Here is a 7015-nt window from a genome sequence, read left to right as displayed (position 1 = left end):
ATGGAGAAGACCCAGAAGAGAAGATCATCAGGAGGGTTCATGAGAAGTCTCTTCAAAGCAGCTGGGAAGCACAACTCAATTGCAAGATTTGGAAGCAACAAAATCAAGCCAAGCCCAAGTGAAGAAAAGGGAGCTTCTTTTGGTGCTCAACTGATGGAGCATAAAACTGCTACTACTACCTTTGTTAAGCCTAAAAATAATTATGGCTTGCCTGATTACTACTATTATTATGATGCTTCTAATTATGGTGGGAATTGCCATAGAGATACTAATAATAATAATTGTTGTTGTAATATTGGTGGTGATGAGAATGTGGATGTCAAGGCTGCTTCATATATTTCCTACGTTCGAGAGCGTTTCAAGCTTGAAAAGAGTTGATTCGGATCAAAGAATCTTGCATTGAGGAGGAAAATGTAATGTTGGTATGTTTATTTATTTATTTATTTATTTTATTTTTAATTAACCTCAACTAGTAAGTATGTGTATTTTTAAGAAAAAGGGTCTTTATTGTAGTTGAGATAAAATGCCAATCCTTTTCTTTTTTTAAACTTAAGGAGAGGGAGTTTGAATTCTAGACTCTTCAATGTAAATTTCAAACTAGTATGACTAGAGTGAGCTCGTAACTATAATAAATTATATATCTAAATACTGTCTTTTTCATGAGGCTTTTGTAAAAATAACTCTTTTGAAAAGTTTTATTAGTAAAATAACTTTTCAAAAATTTTTATTTGCAAAATGATCTCTTTTTACAAAGAATGATTAAGTGTCTTTCTTCATAAAAAATAAAAAAAAGTCATTTTGCTAATTTCACTTTATTGAATAGTCATTCTAGTATATTGCCCATTTTTTCCTCGTTTCTATTTTCTAACAAGGTGCCGTACATAGTTTGGCGACAAGCCGGTTAATAAAGAACCAAAAAGCTTTCTTAAAAAGAAAAAAAGAAAAAAACAAACCACAAAGCTTCTTCTTCTATTGCCATGCAGATGACCATTTCTCTCTCTTTTTTTTTTTTCTTTTTTTCCTTTATTTCCTTTTCTACCCCATTATCGACTTATCGTTATTTGAGTCTATGTACTCTGGGCGCAATGCCACATAAGGCGTAAGATAGAACTGAAGAGGATGTCTTTGAATGTGATTATGACATTTTTTTCAAAACTCAATTTTTTTTTCTAGTATTTTTTCTCACAATAATTTAAATTTAATTTTTTTGCTATAATATTTTCTTTCGCATAAAAAAATTTTAAGTTATAATTTGAGTGATGAAAAGAACGGACCCTATACAAGCTTAAGGATTTGTCGAAGCGTACATAGAGTTAAAAAACGACAAAAACAATAAAATGACAAGAATAATAAAAGACGACGACATTCAAAAACGATGAATACCCAAAACTGACATCTACCAATGAAACATAGCCTAACTTCTCAGAAACCTTTTTCTTATTTAAAGGCTTAAAGAATACCGTTTAAACTGTTAGTTTACCAATCCATTCTAAAAACTTAAGCTGTTAGGAGGTGGGCCAACAATAATTTTATACTTTAACACTCCCCCTCACGTGTGGGCAGGACAATGGGCAATCGTGTGGGTAAATTAATTGGAAAGCTCAACACGTAAATATTTAAGCCCGAAATATATTAAAGACCCAACACATGATGACAATTTAAATAGAGATTAAGAGTGCAATTATGGGGGTTTGAACTCAGGACCTCCCGCTCTGATACCATGTTAGTTTACCAATCCATCCTAAAAACTTAAACTGTTAGGAGGTGGGCCAATAATAATTTTATACTTTAACATAAACAACAACGATTATTAAAACACCAAAGCTAGGAAAACACCACAAAGAAAAGAACGACGAATGCCTAGAAGAGAAAAAGCATAATGAGCTTAAATTTTAAAACAACAACAGCATTTAAAAATCACGACATCAAAAGGACAACAACGGAAAAGCAGAGCAACCTTAAACCGCATATATTTGATGAACAACGATGACAACTACATCAAACTACAAGCACTACAGAAACGACAAAAAAAAAAAAAAAAAAACACAAGAAAGCTTTTAAAAACAAATAAAATTAATTAAGAATGAGAAAGGACAACAGCAATAAACACTTTAAACTAAAAACAACAGAGAAAAGCGACAACAAATGAAAACAAAAACAACGTTGGAAACGACACAAAAGAAAAAAACGACTGCGAATACCTGATGAGCGACAACCATAAACAACAGTAAAATATAAAAACAAAAACTTGTAAGATGACATGTACTTCAAAACGACAACAAAAGTAAAACGACATGTAAGATGCTGCGGTTTTCTTTTGCTTTTGCATTTTTCTCTCTCGCTGTTGTGGCGGCCGGCAATCTAGCAGGGGTCCCGTGACCATGATCGACAAATACCTGAAAAACAAACAACCACCACACGACAGTAAAATATAAGCCAACAAGAAACTCTGAGAAAGACATCCGTCATAAAAACGACATTAGTTGTGGCGAAAACAACAGTAAACACCTAAAAATGAGAGTAACATGAAAAAACAACCGTAAAAAGACGGTAATATATACCAATAACAACGAAATAAAATTCTAATAGTAAAAGAGAATAATTATAGGACAAAAATAAAATAAAACAATTGAGTCCATATAGTGGTACGTATATAGGACTGCTTGGATCACAATAATATAAATGCATATATAATATATGGAGTGTTCTCTATCTAGTATATTGCAGTTGGAGTAAGGTAATAATTAGGTCCATTTAAGGCAGAAAAATGCTTTTGGCGGGACATATATCTGAAACAAGAAATGTGCTTTCTAGTTACATTGTTACGAGTTAAAATTCGTTCTTTACTTTTCAACTTAAGCTTCAAAAAATCGGAAACTAAACATAGTTTTTTAGCTTGTTTGTTTAAAGTGTCTTGTGTTTTAACTATAGATAACATGTGCCATTTAATTTCATTTGGGCTTAATAAGGAAGTTGCAAACTATGTAATCCTACTTGCCTTGAGAAAAACATGATTCTTTTTAGAAGAAAATCGGCAAATTGATTCATGGGGCATATTCTTAATTTCTTCTTTTTTTTTTTTTTGACTTATTCTGCAGTAATTGGATTAAAGTCTCATAAGTGGGAGAATGCACCTCCTAATTGGGAGAAGGGTTCAAATCCTTGTGGTGATAACTGGGAAGGCATTCACTGCGTCGAATCGCGGGTTACTTCCATGTCAGATTCTTTCTGATATTGCTTCACCTTTCAATAGATAAAGAAGAGATTCTTCAGTTTGCCAGTTTCAATCCTTTGTATTGAGTGAAATGTATGTGTCCTTTTCAGAAGATTATCAAGCTTCGGGTTGATAGGTCAGCTGTCTGAAGATATCGATCAGTTATCCGAACTACAGATTTTGTAGGTCTTCTCTTACACCTCTCTTAGACGTTCTTGCTGGCTTTTGTTCAAGTAGTGAAAGTGATCAAGAACTAGATTACTATATCACCAAGTTGAACTGTATAGTTATCAATGAGGATATGTTTTATCTTTAGTATTTAATTTTGAATTTAGGATTATTTAGAATTTAGTTATGTTTAATTAGTGATTGAAAATGATATCCAGAGTTGATTGATGAATGGATATTGAGATTTTCGGTTTCCTTTCTTCTTGAATTCTTGTTATCTCTCGAATCCGCTGTTTCTCTGCTTCGGTTCTATTTCTATCTCTCCAATGGCTCTATTTCTCTTCTTGGTTATGCTCGCTTATACGTAAATTCTATCTCTTCCTTTAATATATCTTGGTCCTGCAAATATTTTGAACTCAAAAAATTTTTTATAACCGGATTTAGCAAAAGTATACTTTCATATTTCAAAATTCTGATTGGTTATTCATATAGGGATCTATCTTACAACAAGAAACTGACAGGATCACTCCCACAATCGATTGGGAATTTGAAGAGCCTTTCAAGCTTGTAAGGATATGTTATAACTTTCGATGTTCCGAACTTACAAACTTCATTTCTTCTCATGAGATCCTTCTAGTAATTTTTACTTTCTTGTTTATTTTCTTGCAAGAATCTTGGCTGGTTGCGGCTTCTCTGGGCAAATTCCTGGCACAATAGGATCTCTGCAAGAGCTAGCCATTCTGTAAGCCGGCGATTTTTCCTTTAAAATCGCGAGCTATTTTTCATGAAACGAATGACCGAATTAACAAAGTTTTAATACTTCTTACTTCTAATGCAGATCTCTTAATTCTAATCGCTTCAGCGGGTACATTCCACCATCCATTGGTAATCTATCGAAACTCGCTTGGTTCGATCTTACAGACAATAACATTGGGGGAGCCATCCCGGTTTCTGATGGAACGACACCGGGTCTTGACATGCTAGTTAATTGCAAGCACTTGCATGTAAACTTCCCTTTCTATTTATGTGAATTTTAACTAGTTTTCTTAGTATTACATTTTACCATTCACTTTTCAGACCATCTCAGATTTTTTTTTTTTTTTTTCCCTGTCATCAACAGCCATCTTGGAAAGAATAAGCTCACAGGTCCATTTCCTGATCAGCTTTTCAGCTCGAACATGACTTTGATACATGTGTAAGATTTATGGTAATTTCTATGGTCTGTTATATTTTGTTGAGAGAACTTAAGAGACTAAGATAGTTTAGGATAAAGTCACAAAAATCCCCTGGATTTTGTCACTGGTGTCAATCTTAACCCCTAATTTGTTAAATGTACCAATGACACCTCTAAATTTGATAAAAGTGGCTAATGTTAGTCCTCCCGTTTGTTTTCCATCCAAAAAATAACATCGAGTGCGTGATTGAACTTGAGGTTTTCCGTCAATTTCTTGGACCAGAAACAGACGGAAGGACTGATATTTCAAATTTTCTCAATTGGGGTGTTGTTGGCACATTTGAAAGTCAAATGGCAAGTTGATACTAGTGATAAAGTCTGGGGGAATTTTGTAATTTATCCAATAGTTTATGAACTATAGGCTTGCCATTTATTTGATCAGGTTGCAGAGGGAATTAAGTCCCTCTTAAAATAACATTTCCCAAATTAAATCTACAACAGCGGTCCTCTAGATATACATTCATTCTTGTGGAAAATTGCAATTTGATCAATGGGATAACAAAAACAAAATAAAGTCCAAAATGAACACCCAAAAAAAAAAAGTTGTGTTTATTTCTTTTACTAAATAATGTACTTATATTTGAAAGTAAAAGAAAGAAAAAAAAGGTTTAAACAAGTATTGATTTATTCTCATAAATTTGTAGGCTTTTCGACGGTAACAAACTAAGTGGCAGAATTCCTTCTACTCTTGGACTTGTTCAAAGTTTAGAGTTGATGTAAGTATACTTGAGGAAAAACTACCCTATGTGGGTCGAATAAAGCATAAAAAGCTACTGTCCTCTAACCGGTTTCCCACACCCGAAGCACGGAAGGACGACCGAACCTAAGCTCGAGGCTGTCTAAAAGAAACCCTCGACCTGGGGGGTAGCTGTTATGAGGGAAAATATGGATGACACGTGGAGGAAGGACAACATGACACGTGGCCTTAACCTCTCCTCGCAAAGCAGAACCCTCGACGTCTGGGACCTCCTTCCCTTTCGTCGTTAAGAGCCCGAGTAAGAAGCCTAACTTAGGGTGTCGATTTCATCTGACGTCGACAGCTTGTACCGTCGACCTTACAACATAGAAGTCCACCGCCAAGAAGAACAATTGGGCTAAACAACACTGGCGACGTGGGGAATGCTCCTTGGGAGAAAGCCTGACGTGGCAAGCTGCGTAAGGGATGTCCACAGTACAGGCATTAAATGTAAACCCTTAAACCGCCCCTACGGGGGACAGAAAATGGTTACAGCTGTGCACAGAGCCGTAATTGGAGACTAATTGGCTGAGTGAACAGTGTGCAAAAGGTGATTAGTGGGCTACGGGCTGGGCCTAGAAAGGTAGACCACTTGAGTGATTGTTCAGCCTACAGGAGAAAACCCCTCCAACGAAGGAAGCTCGGCTATAAAAGGAGAGAAACCTCATACGGAAAGAAGGTGGATCTTTAGAGAGAAAAGAACGGGAGAGCAATTTGTAAATTGTAACAATCTCAAAAGAAATAAAAATAAAACCACAGTGGATGTAGCTCTTCATTTTATAAGAGTGAACCACTATAAGCCTTGTGCATTTTTTTTACTTATGTATTTTTTCTTATATTGCTCACTACATAAATAATACCACAAGCACATCAAACTCCTACATATAACCTATTTTTAAGCCGGTAATCCAATGAAAAACCCAGAAGTAAACCGGCCTGTTTTTGTTGGCGAAAATTCACCGTCAACAAGTATCATTCTTGCATACTCTACAGGAACTATTTTCCACTCATCTTAAAATTGCATTAATTTTGTAGCCTGTGATCTACAGAAATCTGAGCAATAACAGTTTCAAAGTGTCGGATTTTCCTTCGTGGTTTTCGACATTACAGTCCTTGAAAACATTGTAGGTCTCTCTTCTTTCTCCTTGTTCTTCTCCTCTATATATGTTTCTTTTCTCTATTCTACTGATGTAACTTGTTAATCATGTGTGGAAGAGTATTGGAGAATACGCAGCTTCAGGGACAAATTCCAGGTGACTTGTTCAGCATTCTCTCTCTAGAGACTGTGTGAGTATTACTTCCAGTATATTTAGTGATAATCCTATTTTCAATCTAATATTAGTTGTTGGTTATTTCACATAAAACTGGCAACCAATGGGGTGATGCAGCGGTAAGGATGCCTTTCTTTTTCTTGTCTCAAGATGCGCTCAGGTTCCGATACTCATTAGCCCCATTTAGAGGTCTTTCATGGCCAGCTGATTGTGTGGTGTCAGACTCATGGTGGCGTGAGTGAAATTGAGCCCATCTTTTAAGTAGAATTGGGTCAGGTCCTTTCTGTTCTATTGATGGGTCCCAAAATTTCTTCTATAGTCAATGGGATAGAGGAGCGGGTGACATCAATGATCCTCTTTTTTCAAGGAAAAAAAAAAAAATATATATATAT

General features: G+C 35.3%; 1 pseudogene; it reads left to right on the top strand.

Annotated features, from left to right (window-relative positions):
* Window positions 1–7015, top strand: part of LOC21399539 — a 16839-nt pseudogene continuing 9824 nt past the window's right edge.

The sequence above is a fragment of the Morus notabilis genome, unplaced genomic scaffold (assembly GCF_000414095.1).
Source record: "Morus notabilis unplaced genomic scaffold, ASM41409v2 Scaffold1225, whole genome shotgun sequence".
Taxonomy (NCBI): Eukaryota; Viridiplantae; Streptophyta; class Magnoliopsida; order Rosales; family Moraceae; genus Morus; species Morus notabilis.
Note: the sequence above shows the minus strand (reverse complement) of the source record. Positions and strands in the feature narration are given on the sequence as shown.